The 17,876-nt window shown below is 43.1% G+C and overlaps 1 protein-coding gene across 4 annotated transcripts in view; it reads left to right on the top strand.

Moving 5' to 3' along the window:
- Nucleotides 1–17,876, top strand: part of LOC137654486 (protein C19orf12 homolog) — a 92,834-nt gene that overhangs the window by 29,510 nt on the left and 45,448 nt on the right. The window lies entirely within an intron of this gene.

The following is a 17,876-nucleotide window of genomic DNA, read 5'->3' as shown; positions in this document are numbered from 1 at the left end:
GAATCACTTGTAAATTACAGACACACTCAGGGAGAACGTACTTAGAGGGGAAACGGTTTAACTACATAACAGATACTTATAATTTTTCAATATTTAACTTAGCCGGTGATTATAATAGCTGCAACTCTGTTGCTCGACAGAAAAACTCTACGTAAAAATTCGCCAGCGATCGCTACACAGGTAGGGGGTGTACTCAACAGCGCCATCTGTCGTTCAGATACCCAGTACTCATTGTAAACAAAGAACTCAATTTTCTCTCTGTCGGGCTACCGGCAAGACCTACTAATTCGCTGTTGCTAACTGGATTTGTTTTCACAACTATTTGGTGAAGTACACTATTCTAGTTTTGAGCTTTCGCTATGCAGGTGTTTTATCTTCATCTTAAAACTTGAACTCGTTTTGGATAGATTTAATTATGGTGACAAAGAGAGTATGGACTTTCTTTCACTTTTAAATGGCCGACCCTTCCCTTAGACGGAAGTGTGTTTAGGCTTTTAGTAATTATCTTATCACGTTATAGATTTTCCTCTATATTTTATATCTCTCCGCCTTTATTAGGCCTCTTCGATTAACTTTCCATTTTTTATAAACATATAAAAACCAATTTTAATGCTTTGTTTATATAACGTACTTAAAAAGGCAGAGCCTGAGAGTAGGCGGTCCTAACTTGGAAACCGAAGTTAATCAACGTTGAGCCCTTTATATCGTCTTTAGCTTTTAAAGAGCTAAGGTTTTAAAACTTTTTAAATGTAATATTTTATGAAAGAATTTCTTTGATAGTCTTCGTACTGTTTTCAAAGATGAACTAACGTTTAGTTTTTTTATGCTACGCAGTTGTTGACGTTCAGGACGTACAACATGCGCTCTATCGTTACGATAGAGAGAGAGTGTATCACGGTTTCACTTTGCAGTAAGAGTAAATCGATTCTGACGTTTTGTTCATTCGTTCTTAGCTTAAATGTTTTAAATTCTAATTTAAAGGAACTTTTTATTTGAAAAACCTTTCAGTTTTTTCCTTTAGTCAAATAACATGTTTTTTTGACGATACTGTATATAATTGGGCTCTTCTCTTAGGTGCGAAATCAAGAGAGAAAGAGAGAGAGAGATAGAGACAGAGGGAGAGAGAGGAGAGAAAACGTTCCGTTCAAGCGGGTAACGTTGTTCTCGTGTTACTCACGTCCCTAGTTGCTGTACGGGGAGGAAGGATAAAACGTTTTTAGGTTTTTATTCTCGTCCCCAGGCTATGTGCGGTGAGAGATTGAAAACGTAGTTATATGAACTAGTGTTTAGTCTCTTTCCCAGCCACTGATTTTTCTTTTTATCTTAAAATATGTTTTCTGTTTTTTGCTGGTATTATGAGCTTGCATTATACGACTAATTTCGCAATTACTACCTTTTAATGAAGGGTAGAATTGCGTGTTTCAGGTAGAAATTAGTGCAAAACAGAAAATCGAAGTGATAAAGTGATATGCGCAAAGTGTTACAGTGTTGCGTCCGAGGCGCAAAGTGTTACAGTGTTGCGTCCGAGGGTTCGTCTGTTCGTGCCTGTCGTTCACCTAGTCCGGGACCTCTTGCAAGCTCCCAAGCCCAGGGGAGAAGTAATGTCAAACGACTTATGGGTTCGAGAGGCCTTGACCAACGAACAGACATTTTCCCTCTATGGTATCGGTGTATCTTACCAAGATCTCCCCTACCATTAGACGAGAGAGACGTTGTTTCTCCTCGCCATCCGTAGGCTTTTCGCATAAGAAACCTGTCACAAGGTTTCGAAGCCCTTAAGCGAAAGTCAGTCCTTTCAGGACAGGTCCAGCATCCTGGTTACAGCCATTAGGACAGCTCTGACCCTATGCAGTCATCAGATAACTGCTCGCCGCCTAACAAAAGCGTAACACAGACTCCGAGAGTCTTTTTTTTGTAGGCAAAGTGTTGCGGTCACAGACGTTACCCTCGTCTATTACCACAACCATTTCCGTTGATCCTTAAGGGGTTGTATGGCAAAACATGCAGTATATGCTTGCCTCCCTTATGGAAGACTATTCTGCCGATTAGTCCGTTGAGTCTAGCCGTTTATCTCATCGATATCCTGGCTTTCAGCCAACCTAACGTTCCTTTGTGCTTACTGTTGACGTTGGCGTAGCTTAGTCACGCCAGTCAGGTTGTTTAGAACCACACTCGATGCGGTCTCGTGTGGTTTTTCAGCCGCATTTGGACGTTAGGCCACTGGCTGATGCTCCTGTTGACGTTCAAGACGTTCACTAACAATCGGAGTTGACTTGTTTTGACGCTGTGCGTCAACCTCCGCATTCTAGAGTTGTTTTGACTGCTCAGTCTAGGCAGTCAAAGCAGTCTCGAGTGGACGCTGTGCGTCCTCACGCACCTGTTGTGGTTGACAGTTCAGTTGTTGACAGTTCACAGACTGTCAAGCAGTTACATGACGTTGCGTTCTGGTCCGCTACTAATGCACCAGTGAGAGACTCAGCTTTTATCGGACAAGGTTCCTGTAGATGAGGAAGTTGCTGTTCTCCCTCCTACTGATATTCCCTTGAGGACTCTGTCAGATGGAGAGGAGCCTAAAGCTGCTTAGCCTCCTATGGACTTTAATTAAATCATGATGATTTTTTTTAAGGATCTTCGTCCGGATCTTTTTGTAACTGCTGCTCCTCGTTCGCCTAAACGTCAGAGCTTACACTAGGCCTAGCTACTTCGAAGCCGTTGTTTTTAAGCTAGTGCTCTCTCGCTCTCCTAGAGAGCGTTACGTTGGCTAGGCGACTGGTTTTTCACCAGGAGGAGTTTGGGGGATACAGCCTTTGCTTTCCCTTCTTTTAAACTGGTTTATAGAGCGAGAGTCTGATATGACACGAGAGAAGTTCTCGGCTTGGGAGTTCATGCCTCTGCCCAGATAGACTTCTCAATTCTGGTAGACTCTCCCTGGCGCCTAGCCAGGAGACGCTCCAAGTTGTTTACAGGTCAACTTCACAGCTGTTGTCGAGCCTTTGAAGTTTTGCTGTACTATTATGTCACGCATAACAAGGCTTTCAGGGATGGTGAACGGTTCTGCCTCAGTCGCTAACCCCGTCTGTTGCCACACCTGCTCCCGTAGACCCTAAATGGGCTTTGCTGCAAGACATGCAGTCCAAGCTTGCGTCCTTGATAGAGGACTTAAATGCGGAGAAGAACCTTCTGGCCAACAACCTTCCAACCGGTCGGTTGTGCGCCCTGTTGACGCTGAGGTAACCTACTCGCGTCTGTCAGTTGAGGTGGTTCCTCCACCGATGCGACCCAGTGTGGGTTGCCAGCCGCACGTTGACGTTTAGTGACGCTCGGAGGTGGTTGTTGACGTTCAGGACGTTCAACAACCAGCAGAGGTGACTTGTTTTGACACAGTGCGTCAACCTCAGCAACCCGGTAGGGTGTTGACTGCACAACCCAGACGGTCTAGACAGTCTCGGGTTGACGCTGTGCTTCCTCGTGCACCCATGGTTGTTGACAGTTCACAGACTGTGCAGCAGTTCCATGATATTGCGTCCGGCTCCGTCACGCATCCACCAGTGCGACCGGATTCAGCGAGCCAGACGTTGCCCACTCCGTTGCCGTTTCCTCATCAGTTTCGGATGAGGAACCCTCTGATGAGGACGTTGCTGAACAACAAGACGATCAGCCCCCAGCCCTGCCATCCATCCAGAAGATGCTGAAGAAGGAACGCTGCTCAGTCAGGCTGTGGATGAGTCTGGTAGGGACACTGTCATCCGTGGATCAATTTGTGTCACTAGGAAGACTACACCTCCGTCCTCTTCAATACCATCTAGCTTTTCACTGGAAAAAGGACAAGACGCTAGAAGCGGTCTCGATCCCGGTTTCCGAAAAGATAAAGTCTTGTCTGACTTGGTGAAAGGACAATATCAACCTAAGAGAGGGTCTTCCCCTGGCTGTTCAGACTCCCAACCACGTTCTCTTCTCGGACGCATCGGACGTAGGCTGGGGTGCGACATTAGACGGTCGGGAATGCTCGGGAATATGGAACTCGAGTCAAAGGACAATGCATTTCAACTGCAAGGAGCTACTGGCAGTACGTCTGGCCTGGAAAAGCTTCAGGTCTCTCCTTCAAGGCAAAGTGGTGGAGGTGAACTCGGACAACACCACTGCTTTGGCGTACATCTCCAAGCAAGGAGGGACCCACTCTCTGACGTTGTACGAGATCGCAAGGGACCTCCTCACCTGGTCAAAAGGTCTAAACTTATCACTAGTAACGAGGTTCATCCAAGGCAACTTGAATGTCATGGCAGATTGTCTCAGTCGGAAGGGACAAATAATTCCAACAGAATGGACCCTCCACAAGGATGTATGCAAGAGACTTTGGGCCACCTGGGGCCAGCCAACCATAGATCTCTTCGCAACCTCGATGACCAAGAGGCTCCCAATATTTTGCTCACCAATCCCGGACCCAGCAGCAGTTCATATAGATGCCTTTCTCCTAGATTGGTCACATCTAGATCTATATGCATTCCCTCCGTTCAAGATTGTCAACAAGGTACTGCAGAAGTTCGCCTCTCACGAAGGGACAAGGTTGACGCTAGTTGCTCCCCTCTGGCCCGCGAGAGAATGGTTCACCGAGGTACTTCGATGGCTAGTAGACGTTCCCAGAACACTTCCCCTAAGGGTGGACCTTCTACGTCAGCCACACGTAAAGAAGGTACACCAAGGCCTCCACGCTCTTCGTCTGACTGCCTTCAGACTATCGAAAGACTCTCGAGAGCTAGAGGCTTTTCGAAGGAGGCAGCCAGAGCGATTGCTAGAGCAAGGAGAACATCCACCCTTAGAGTCTACCAATCGAAGTGGGAAATCTTCCAAAACTGGTGCAAGTCAGTATCCGTATCCTCGACCAGTACCTCTGTAACTCAAAGAGCTGACTTCCTCTAATATCTGAGGAAAGAACGATCTCTTTCAGCTCCCACTATCAAGGGTTACAGAAGCATGTTGGCATCAGTATTCCGTCACAGAGGCTTAGATCTTTCCAACAATAAAGATCTACAGGACCTCCTTAAGTCTTTTGAGACCACGAAGGAGCGTCGTTTGGTTACACCTGGTTGGAATTTAGACGTGGTACTAAGATTCCTTATGTCAGACAGGTTCGAGCCGCTTCAATCAGCCTCCCTGAAAGATCTCACCTTAAAGACTCTTTTCCTGGTATGCTTAGCCACAGCTAAAAGAGTCAGTGAGATTCATGCCTTCAGCAAGAACATCGGATTCTCATCTGAAACGGCTACATGTTCTCTACAACTTGGTTTTCTAGCCAAAAACGAGCTGCCTTCTCGACCTTGGCCAAAATCGTTCGATATTCCAAGCTTATCGTATGGTTGGAAATGAACTAGAAAGAGTCTTATGCCCTGTAAGAGCTCTTAAGTTCTATTTAAAACGAACTAAACCTTTACGAGGCCCGTCTGAAGCTTTATGGTGTTCAGTTAAGAAACCATCTTTGCCTATGTCAAAGAATGCTTTATCCTATTTTATCAGACTGTTAATACGAGAAGCTCATTCCCATCTGAATGAGGAAGACCAAGCTTTGCTGAAGGTAAGGACACACGAAGTTAGAGCTGTCGCAACTTCCGTGGCCTTTAAACAAAATAGATCTCTGCGAAGTATAATCGACGCAACCTATTGGAAAAGCAAGTCAGTGTTCGCGTCTTTTTATCTTAAGGATGTCCAGTCTCTTTACGAGAACTGCTACACTCTGGGACCATTCGTAGCAGCGAGTGCAGTAGTGGGTGAGGGCTCAACCACTACAATTCCCTAATTCCATAACCTTTTTAATCTTTCTCTTGAAATGTTTTTATTGTTGTTTTTGGGTTGTCCGGAAGGCTAAGAAGTCTTTCGCATCCTAGTTGATTTGGCGGGTGGTCAAAGTCATTTCTTGAGAAGCGCCTAGATTAGAGGTTTTGATGAGGTCCTGTTGTATGGGTTGCAACCCTTGATACTTCAGCTCCTAGGGGTCGCTCAGCATCCTAAGAGGATCGCGAGGCTCCGTAAGGAAGACGTTCTTAAAAAGGCAGAGTAATTGTTCAAGTCGACTTCCTTACCAGGTACCTATTTATTTTGTTTAGTTATTTTGATAACTTCTAAAATGAAATAAAAATTCTTAACTCATATGATATAAACATATTTTGCTGGTCTCTACCCACCCCCCTGGGTGTGAATCAGCTATTATAATCACCGGCTAAGTTAAATATTGAAAAATGTTATTTTCAATATTAAACTTACCCGATGATCATATAGCTGTCAGCTCTGCTGCCCGACAGAAAAACCTACGGTCGGAATACGCCAGCGATCGCTATACAGGTGGGGGTGTACATCAACAGCGCCATCTGTCAAGTAGGTACTCAAGTACTCGATGTCAACACAGAACTAATTTTCTCTCTGTCGTGCCACTGGCAAGACCTACTAAATACGCTGTTACTAACTGGATTTGTTTTCACAACTATTTGGTGAAGTACACTATTCCAGTTTTGAGCTTTCGCTATGCAGGGGTTTTATCTTCATTTCAAAACTTGAACTCGTTTTGGATAGATTTAATTATGGTGACAAAGAGAGTATGGACTCTCTTTCACTTTTAAATGGCCGACCCTTCCCTTAGACGGAAGTGTGTTTAGGTTTTTAGTAATTTTGCTTAACACGTTATAGATCTATATATTTTATATCTCTCCGCCTTTATTAGGCCTCTTCGATTAACTTTCCTTTTATTATAAACATATAAAAATAAATTTTTTATGTTTTGTTTATATGCGACCTTTCCTGATAGTAGGCGGTCCTAACTTGGAACCGAAGTTAATCAACGTTGAGCCCGTTATATCGTATTTAACCTTTAAAGAATTTAAAACTTTTTAAATTTAATGTTTTATGAAAGAATTTCTTTGATAGTCTCGTACTGTTTTCAAAGATGAACTAACGTTTAGTTTTTTAGTCTACGCAGTTGTTGACGTTCAGGACGTTCAACATGCGCTCTATCGTTACGATAGAGAGAGAGTGTATCACGGTTTCACTTTGCAGTAAGAGTAAACCGATTCTAGCGTTTCGTTCATTCTTTCTTAGCTTAAATGGTTTAAATTCTAAATTAAAGGAACTTTTTCTTCCTTTAGCAAATAACATGTTTTGACGATATATAATTGGGCTCTTCTCTCAGGTGCGAAATCTAGAGAGAAAGAGAGAGATAGAGACGGAGGGAGTGAGAGGAGAAAAAACGTTTCGTTCAAGCGGGTAACGTTGTTCTCGTTTTACTCTCCTCCCTATTCGCTGTAGGGGAAGAAGGTAAAACGTTTCTAGGGTTTTATTCTTGTTCCCAGGCTATGTGCGGTGAGAGATTGTAAACGTAGTTTATTTGAACTAGTGTTTAGTCTCTTTCCCAGCCATTGAATTCTTTATCTTTATATATGTTTTCTGTTGCATTATACAACTGTTTTCGCAATTACTACCTTTTAATGAAGGGTAGGATTGCGTGTTTCAGGTAGAAATCAGTAAAAGTTTCGATTTCAGTGAAATAAGTGCAAAACAGAAAATCAAAGTGATAAAGTGATATGCGCAAAGTGTTACAGTGTTGCGTCCGAGGGTTCGTCTGTTCGTGCCTGTCGTTCACCTAGTCCGGGACCTCTTGCAAGCTCCCAAGCCCAGGGGAGAAGTAATGTCGAACGACTTATGGGTTCGTCAGGCCTTGATCAACGAACAGACGTTTTTCCCTCCGTGGTTTCGGGCGTATCTACCCAAGATCGCCCCACCCACACAAAGACGAGAGAGCCCATTTACTTCTCGTCTGCGGAAGAGGTTTCTCGTAAGAAACCTTGGACCAAGGTCTCGCAGCTTATTAAGTGCAAGTCGGTCCCTTCCGCGCAAGTCCAACGGCCCAGGTGTAGCCACTGGGTCAGTTCGGACTCGCTGCAGTCTTCCGATGACTGCACACCTCCTAAGAGAGGTAAAGCGGTACCGCAACAGGCAGTAACACCGTCTGTTGCCGCACCTGCTGCTGTAGACCCTAAGTGGTCTTTGCTACAGTCTATGCAGACACAGTTAGCATCTTTTTTGCAGGAGTATCGTGCGGAGAAGGTTGACGCTGCACCCGTTAGCCTACAACCTACCACGGTTGTGCGCCCAGCAGACGCTGTGGCTGCCTGCTCCCACACTCCAGCTGTGAGAGCTCCTCCACCCATGCGCAGTCGACCCTGCCAGACGCATGCTGACGTTCACAGACGCACCCGTTAGCCTACAACCTACCACGGTTGTGCGCCCAGCAGACGTTGTGGCTGCCTGCTCCCACACTCCAGCTGTGAGAGCTCCTCCACCCATGCGCAGTCGACCCTCCCAGACGCATGCTGACGTTCACAGACGCACGGAACCCTCCGTTGACGTGCGTGTGCTACCACAACAACAGGAGGGTGGAGTTAAGCTGCCGTGTTTTGACACGGTGCGTCAGCCTCCGCAACCCACTGTGGTTACCGCCACTCGCCCGCAGCAGACTAGTCAGTCAGGAGTTGAGGCTTCCCCACACAGCTTTGGTTGTTGCCAGCTCACAGACTGTCAAGCAGTTACATGACGTTGCCTTCTGGTCTGCTACTAATGCACCAGTGCTGTATGTCCTCACGCACCTGTTGTGGTTGACAGTTCAGTTTTTTGACAGTTCACAGACTGTCAAGCAGTTACATAACGTTGCCTTCTGGTCTGCTGCTAATGCACCAGTGCTGTATGTCCTCACGCACCTGTTGTGGTTGACAGTTCAGTTTTTGACAGTTCACAGACTGTCAAGCAGTTACATAACGTTGCCTTCTGGTCTGCTGCTAATGCACCAGTGAGACCCTCACTGAGATAACCTAGCTTTTCTCGGACAAGGTTCCTGTAGATGAGAAAGTGCTGTTCTCCCTCCTACTGATATTCCTTTGAGGACTCTGTCATTTGGAGAGGAGCCTTAAGCTGCTTAGCCTCCTATGGACTTTAATTAAATCATGATGATTTTTTAAGGATCTTCGTCCGGATCTTGTAACTGCTGCTCCTCGTTCGCCTCACGTCAGATCTTACACTAGGCCTAGCTACTTCGAAGCCGTTGTTGTTAAGCTAGTGCTCTCTCGCTCTCCTAGAGAGCGTTATGTCGGCTAGGCGACTGGTTTTTGCACCAGGAGTAGTTTTAGGGATACAGCCTTTTGATTTCCCTTCTTTTTATCTGGCTTATAGAGCGAGAGTCTGATAGGACACGAGAGAAGTTCTCAGCTTGGGAGTGCATGCCTCTGCCCAGGTAGACTTCTCAATTCTGGTAGACTCGGCCAGGCGCATAGCCAGGAGACGCTCCAGTTGTTTACAGGTCAACTTCTCAACTTTTGTCGAGCCTTTTAAGTTTTGCTGTACTATTATGTCACACATAACAAGGCTTCCAGGGATGGTAAATGGTTCCGCTTCAGTCGCTAACCCCGTCTGTTGCCACACCTGCTCCCGTAGACCCTAATGGGCTTTGCTGCAAGACATGCAGTCCAAGCTTGTGTCCTTGATATAGGACTTAATACGGAGAAGAACCTTCTGGCCAACAACCTTCCTACCGGTTGGTTGTGCGCCCTGTTGACGCTGAGGTATCCTACTCGCGTCCGCCAGTTGAGGTGGTTCCTCCACCGATGCGACCCAGTGTGGGTTGCCAGTCGCACGTTGACGTTAAGCGACGCTCGGAGGTGGTTGTTGACGTTCAGTGTGTCACTAGGAAGACGTTCAACAACCAGCAGAGGTGACTTGTTGTGACGCAGTGCGTCAACCTCAGCAACCCGGTAGGGTGTTGACTGCACAACCCAGACAGTCTAGACAGTTTCGGGTTGACGCTGTACTTCCTCGCGTCCCCATGGTTGTTGACAGTTCACAGACTGTGCAGCAGTACCATGATATTGCGTCCGGCTCCGTCACGCATCCACCAGTGCGACCGGGTTCAGCGAGTCAGACGTTGCCCACTCCGTTGCCGTTTCCTCATCAGTTTCGGATGAGGAACCCTCTGATGAGGACGTTGCTGAACAAGACGATCAACCCCCAGCCCTGCTATCCATCCAGAAGATGCTGAAGAAGGAACGCTGCCCTGTCAGGCTGTGGATGAGTCTGGTAAGGACACTGTCATCCGTGGTTCAATTTGTGTCACTAGGAAGACTACACCTCCGTCCTCTTCTATACCATCTAGCTTTTCACTGGAAAAAGGACAAGACGCTAGAAGCGGTCTCGATCCCGGTTTCCGGAAAGATAAAGTCTGGTCTGACTTGGTGAAAGGACTTTATCAACCTTAGAAAGGGTCTTCCCCTGACTGTTCAGACTCCCAACCACGTTCTCTTCTCGGACGCATCGGACGTAGGCTGGGGTGCGACATTAGACGGTAGGGAATGCTCGGGATTATGGAACTCGAGTCAAAGGACAATGCATTTCAACTGCAAGAAGCTACTGGCAGTACGTCTGACCTGGAAAAGCTTCAGGTCTCTCCTTCAAGGCAAAGTGGTGGAGGTGAACTCGGACAACACACGGCTTTGACGTACATCTCCAAGCAAGGAGGGACCTACTCTCTGACATGGTACGAGATCGCAAGGGACCTCCTCACCTGGTCAAAAGGTCTAGACTTTTCACTAGTAACGAGGTTTATCCAAGGCAACTTGAATGTCATAGCAGATTGTCTCAGTCGGAAGGGACAAATAATTCCAACAGAATGGACCCTCCACAAGGATGTATGCAAGAGACTTTGGGCCACCTGGGGCCAGCCAACCATAGATCTCTTCGCAACCTCGATGACCAAGAGGCTCCCAATAGTTTGCTCACCTATCCCGGACCCAGCAGTAGTTCATATAGATGCCTTCCTACTAGATTGGTCACATCTAGATCTATATGCATTCCCTCCGTTCAAGATTGTCAACAAGGTACTGCAGAAGTTCGCCTCTCACGAAGGGACAAAGTTGACGCTAGTTGCTTCCCTCTGGCCCGCGAGAGAATGACTCACCGAGGTACTTCGATGGCTAGTAGACGTTCCCAGAACACTTCCCCTAAGGGTGGACCTTCTACGTCAGCCACGCGTAAAGAAGGTACACCAAGGCCTCCACGCTCTTCGTCTGACTGCCTTCAGACTATCGAAAGACACTCGAGAGCTAGAGGCTTTTCGAAGGAGGCAACCAGAGCGTTTGCTAGAGCAAGGAGAACATCCACCCTTAGAATCTACCAATCGAAGTGGGAAATCTTCCGAAACTGGTGCAAGTCAGTATCCGTATCCTCGACCAGTACCTCTGTAACTCAAATAGCTGACTTTCTCTTATTTCTGGGGAAAGAACGATCTCTTTCAGCTCCCACTATCAAGGGTTACAGAAGCATGTTGGCATCAGTCTTCCGTCACAGAGGCTTAGATCTTTCCAACAATAAAGATCTACAGGACCTCCTTAAGTCTTTTGAGACCACGAAGGAGCGTCGTTTGGTTACACCTGGTTGGAATTTAGACGTGGTACTAAGATTCCTTATGTCAGACAGGTTCGAACCGCTTCAATCAGCCTCCCTGAAAGATCTCACCTTTAAGACTCTTTTCCTGATATGCTTAACCACGGCTAAAAGAGTCAGTGAGATTCATGCCTTCAGCAAGAACATCGGATTCTCATCCGAAACGGCTACATGTTCTACAACTTGGTTTTCTAGCCAAACACGAGCTGCCTTCTCGGCCTTGACCAATATCGTTCGATATTCCAAACTTATCGTATGGTTGGAAATGAACTAGAAAGAGTATTATGTCCTGTAAGAGCTCTTAAGTTCTATTTAAAAACCTTTACGAGGCCCGTCTGAAGCTTTATGGTGCTCAGTTAAGAATCCATCTTTGCCTATGTCAGAGAATGCTTTATCCTATTTTATCAGACTGTTAATACGAGAAGCTCATTCCCATCTGAATGAGGAAGACCAAGCTTTGCTGAAGGTAAGGACACACGAAGTTAGAGCTGTCGCAACTTCCGTGGCCTTTAAACAAAATAGATCTCTGCAAAGTATATTCGACCGAACCTATTGGAAAAGCAAATCAGTGTTCGCGTCTTTTATCTTAAGAATGTCCAGTCTCTTTACGAGAACTGCTACACTCTGGGACCATTCGTAGCAACGAGTGCAGTAGTGGTGAGGGCTCGACCACTACAATTCCCTAATTCCATAACCCTTTTTTAATCTTTCTCTTGAAATGTTTTATTATTGTTTTTGGGTTGTCCGGAAGGCTAAGAAGCCTTTCGCATCCTACTTGATTTGGCGGGTGGTCAAAGTCATTTCTTGAGAAGCGCCTAGATTAGAGGTTTTAATGAGGACCTTTAGTATGGGTTGCAACCCTTCATACTTCAGCTCCTAGGAGTCGCTCAGCATCCTATGAGGATCGCGAGGCTCAGTAAGGAAGACGTACAGTAGGGTCCCGAATTATGCGAGAATTTGGTCGATTAATGACCTCTTGTAAATGGAAAATCGCGAATTTCGAAACACAACTAACAGAAATAATTCCATTGCGGCCATGGCAACCAGCAATTTGCCTATTCAAATGTGTTTACTACCCATTTCCAATACTTTCTTTGTACTACAGTATACTGTATTTCTTTATAATATAAAATTGTTTTTGTAAATAAATAAAACATTTGATATACTTTAAAGTTCTAATAACTTGAAAAATGGTTAAAATTACAACCAGGATAGGTGTAAACACCATATATTTTCCGTTATAACACAACCCAAAATACAGACAAATTTTAATGTTTATCATATCTATTGTATAATACAACTGGTGAATAGCAAAACCATCACTCTATAGACTAGCTTGTTGTATGATTGAAAATCCAGAATTATCAAAATAAAGGTGATTTTATATCATGCGTTTCCTAAACACGCTAAAAAGCACAATAGAAAACGACAACCAATGTTTTGTATACGTTTATCTCTGATCACAACGAAGAAACAGACGCATTTATACATCTGTGTTTTTGAATTGACAGCAATTTTACCAAGTATAGATTATATGTTGAATTTGTTATTACCAATGTTCTAATTATTTTTTATTAGAACTTTCAAATAAATGAAATGAATGCCATTTATGAAATGTTTTTCTTTATGATGCCGCCTGAAACGGAAACCTTCCATTTGTTTACGCTCCATCTTCGATCATAATAAACAAACGAATGCATTAAACACACGTGATCTAAGTCATAACTAATGATATTACAAACATTTAGTAAACATTATGTTATTACAAATATTTTACTTACCGTATCCATATAAATTCCTAAATTCGTAGCAAAGCTGGAAATTTTTTTTTCCTTATGCGTTCAATCCACAATAGCAAACTGCCGCTAATGACAGAGTGATAACTTACGATAATTCTAAACTGTTACGAAAGATAATTGTCCTTTCCATATCCAAAATACTTTTCCTAACTTCAGTTATAAGTCAACTTGTACCCACCTCAATTATGGATCCATATGCAAAAAAGGTAAAAGAAGAAATTACTAGGCCTATTTTTAAAGTCACCGAACAATTAGGTTACCGCTATAATGTTCGATGAGAGAGAGAGAGAGAGAGAGAGAGAGAGAGAGAGAGAGAGAGAGAGAGAGAGAGAGAGAGAGAGAGAGAGAGAGAGAGAGAGAGAGAGAGGGGGATGGTTTTAAAGTACTAAACAATAAATATGATAGGTTATAACACATTGGTGTTTATGTAATATTAACTGTATAGATGGTTTGAATAAGTTAAGAAATGGTGTAAACAATTCTTTGTTATTGTATTCGCGCGGAAGCTAGACATCAGCTGATGTGATCACAGCCAAAAGTAAAACAAAAATAAGTTAGCAATACTCGATTTTTAAAACACACCCGAAATTTAACAACATAAGTACATGTTTTATTATAGCGCAATTGACATTTAAAGAGTAAAAATTTTCTGGAATAGAATGGTGTTTCCTAAAAAATAGTGGTTTGCGGACGAAATCGGTTACCGTATTTTAAGCTATGATTGAAATGGATGTATACACGGTATAATTTTTTCGTTTTGTATTTAATTGACACTTCAAGAAAACCGATTTTGGTTTCTTCATCTATTTGTAAGTATTGTATAACGAGAGAGAGAGAGAGAGAGAGAGAGAGAGAGAGAGAGAGAGAGAGAGAGAGAGAGAGAGAGAGAGAGAGAGAGAGAGAATCAGCTGTTGTAATTGAATGTCGTGTTTTTGTTTCGTGTACCCCCTGAAGCGAGGAATTGATCGCCACAACTAACAATATTCATGTTAATTTCATTCTTAAACTAAAGTTGCCATATGAGAACTATGGTTTTATTTCTTACGGAGAGAGAGAGAGAGAGAGAGAGAGAGAGAGAGAGAGAGAGAGAGAGAGAGAGAGAGAGAGAGAGAGAGATTTCTGCCATCAAATCTCTCTCTCTCTCTCTCTCTCTCTCTCTCTCTCTCTCTCTCTCTCTCTCTCTCTCTCTCTCTCTCTCTAGATTTTATTTTACCGTCTACTCTACAAAACAAATGTTTGCAAATCAAATGTATACTGTTTAAAATATGACAAAATATTGACGACTCGTTACCGAAGTTTAGGCTATTCACTGCCGATAAACGAACCCAGTCTACTCGTGAAAACCTTGAACGCCCAGAGGGAAAAATAAGGCTTTTAAATATACTGTACTAAACAAAAATAATGCTTTAATATACCATCATTAACACTACCATTACAATTATCGTAAGGTTGGAGAAAGATAAAGATTACCGAGAACGTAACCACATTTCTGTTTACATTTTGTCAGCTGGACTCGCACAGTTAACAGTTGATTTCATTGTTGATGTGGAATTTTATCCTTAAATAGGCTATTCATTATGAAATTATGTTAATGAAATGTAATGTTAATATTGTTTTGTAACATTTATTATAAATCACCGTATTTAGGGCTACCGATATACTTAAAAAGACAATAGATTTGATACATTTTGTAGTGCTTGACTCGCGAACTTTGAATAGCCTCGCCGATACAGAAAATTTATTTTTGAAAAATAGCGATCGCGGAAAAGGGGAATCGTGTAATTCGAACACGCTTAATTCGGGACCCTACTGTACTTAAAAAGGCAGAGTAATTGTTCAAGTCGACTTCCTTACCAGGTACTTATTTATTTTATGTTTGTTAATTTGAATAACTGCTAAAATGAAATACGGAATACTTAGCTCATAATAATGTCAACATGTAATGCTGGTCTCTACCCACCCCCCTGGGTGTGAATCAGCTATATGATCATCGGGTAAGTTTAATATTGAAAAATGTTATTTTCATTAGTAAAATAAATTTTTGAATATACTTACCCGATGATCATAAATTAAAGGACCCACCCGTCCTCCCCAATAGAGACCCAGTGGACCGAGGAGAAAATTGGTTCTGTGTTGACATCGAGTACTTGAGTACCTACTTGACAGATGGCGCTGTTGATGTATACCCCCACCTGTATAGCGATCGCTGGCGTATTCCGCCCGTAGGTTTTTCTGTCGGGCAGCAGAGCTGACAGCTATATGATCATCGGGTAAGTATATTCAAAAATTTATTTTACTAATGAAAATAACATTTTTGATAATAAAATAAATTTTTGAATATACTTACCCGGTGATTATAAATTAAAGGACCCTCCCTTCCTCCCCAATAGAGACACAGTGGACCGAGGAGAAAATTGAGTTCTTTGTTTACAATGAGTACTGGGTATCTGAACGACAGATGGCGCTGTTGAGTACACCCCCTACCTGTGTAGCGATCGCTGGCGAATTTTTACGTAGAGTTTTTCTGTCGAGCAACAGAGTTGCAGCTATTATAATCACCGGGTAAGTATATTCAAAAATTTATTTTATTATCAAAATAACATATTGGGCTTCTTGTGTATCGACGCCTGCCATGGCTGAGATAAGCCTACTATGGCTGGTGAGCCTACTATCGACTTGAGCTTGACCTGGACTCGGATCCAACTCAAACTCGGACACTGACTGCCTAATCTTGGTTTCCAGCTATCCTTATTTCTCACACATTTCTGGGGGGTGTGAGAGCTTGTCTGGCCTCTGGTTAGCAGTGGCAGGTGATGCAACCACATCATGCCGGTTCTCACCTCCTTTTCGTTCCCTCTCCCCGGTGTTGACATGGAAACAGATTCAGTACATGTGTGTTTGGGTTAGCAGATATCAAACAATGACAAGTTAGTTCAAACTGCTTCGCACACTGCCCATGGATTGTGGAGATGGTCATAGGTCAGCAACCGCCGCCCTACTTCCTGCGCATTTACCTAACCCAGTTGATGTTTTTATTTTAATCCCTTTATAAGCGAGAAAGTTCGTCTTCGTTAGCTTTCTTAGCAGAAATATCCTTGTTTGGCATCTGTAACTGAACCCACAATTTCCATTAGGTACTTTTTTTAGGTTTTGAACTACCAATAGTTGCTTCTTTTGATATTTTCATGAATTTGAATAAGAAAATTGAAAATAAAGGTTTTAAAATTGTGTTAGATAAGCCTATGACAATTCTGTTAATTTTTCTTCTCACAGTTGCCAGACTAAGGTAAAAGGTTGAGCAATTCTACACAAAACTGTTCAGTTCACCCTGGTGTGGAAGGCATGGTCCAAGGATGTTTCTATAGCTATGCCTAAACTTATAATGGTTTTCACCCCAGCAGTTATGGATTCATGATAAAATTTTCTATGGGAGAGTTCATGACTGCAGACTGACAGGAGACAAGAATGAGTCTTAGGTACAACCTTTTAACCTGCAGATAACGCAAAGAACTTAGTTAAGGCTATGATGAGCATCAATCTCTAGTATCTGAATGTTAGTCTGCTTTCTTTCCTTCGACAGCAAAAAGATGCTATTCTCTAAGGGGTGCATCCAAATGTCTATGGTTCTTCATAAGAAATAGTTAAGGAAATTATTGAGATATTAGATGCCACTACTGTCCAGTAATACTAGAGCTGCCATTAGGTCTTTGCAGCAGTACTCCCTCACACTCTAATCATTCCCCCATTATCAAGGATTGTAGAGAAATCTACATATTCTTTCTCTTCAGGAACAGTAGTTATTTAGGTCTCCTGTCCCCATGACCAGGAGGCCTTATTCTAATAGTTTCCATACTTGCAATTTTATTGATTTGTGATAAATAGAACTGATGCTAAAGAATTCCAGTTGAATATAGAAACAGACCCATTGAAGGTACAAACATTGAAAAATTATTTATCAATTACCCTTTCATATGACAAGCCCCATTGACTTTGAAACCTACCACATTTGTGTCATGCTACAAGATCTTGGAAGGATATTTTACTGGACAGTGAGGCAAGATTGATGGCAGGGATGGAGCTTTAGAAGAGGAAAAGGGGGACCTTAGGGCTTTTTACAGCTGGCTATTCATAGTCTCCAAAGCTCTGGAGGATAGAGGTCTATCATGGACCTCAGTCTTCTGATGCATTATCTGCTGATAATGCCTATGTGGATGAAGATGGTAGCATCAGTTTGTTCTTCAGTGCTAATGGAAGATTGCTTAGTGTTCTTGAACTTGAAAGACATATACTGTACAGTACTTTCAAATTAATCTCCTCAGGTCTGCTTGGATACTCATAGTTTCTTTGGCAAAGATTGGTCTTCCAATTCAAAGTTCCTTGTTATGGACTAGCAATGCACCGGTTATATCTTACTGTATAAAGAAGGATCCTTTGTAGTAGATTGCCTTTCTCAGTCTGATAAACTAAAGACTGTTGACTCTGGAAAAGTTACTGCCATGAATGTTAATCATTTACTGTACAGGATTCATAGGTTTTTATGGAAAATTTGATTTGTGTCATAAAAACTATATGGTTTTTTATTAAGATTTTGAAATTATTTGTATTTTA

Source organism: Palaemon carinicauda, chromosome 15 (genome assembly GCF_036898095.1).
Source record: "Palaemon carinicauda isolate YSFRI2023 chromosome 15, ASM3689809v2, whole genome shotgun sequence".
Classification (NCBI taxonomy): domain Eukaryota; kingdom Metazoa; phylum Arthropoda; class Malacostraca; order Decapoda; family Palaemonidae; genus Palaemon; species Palaemon carinicauda.
Note: the sequence above shows the minus strand (reverse complement) of the source record. Positions and strands in the feature narration are given on the sequence as shown.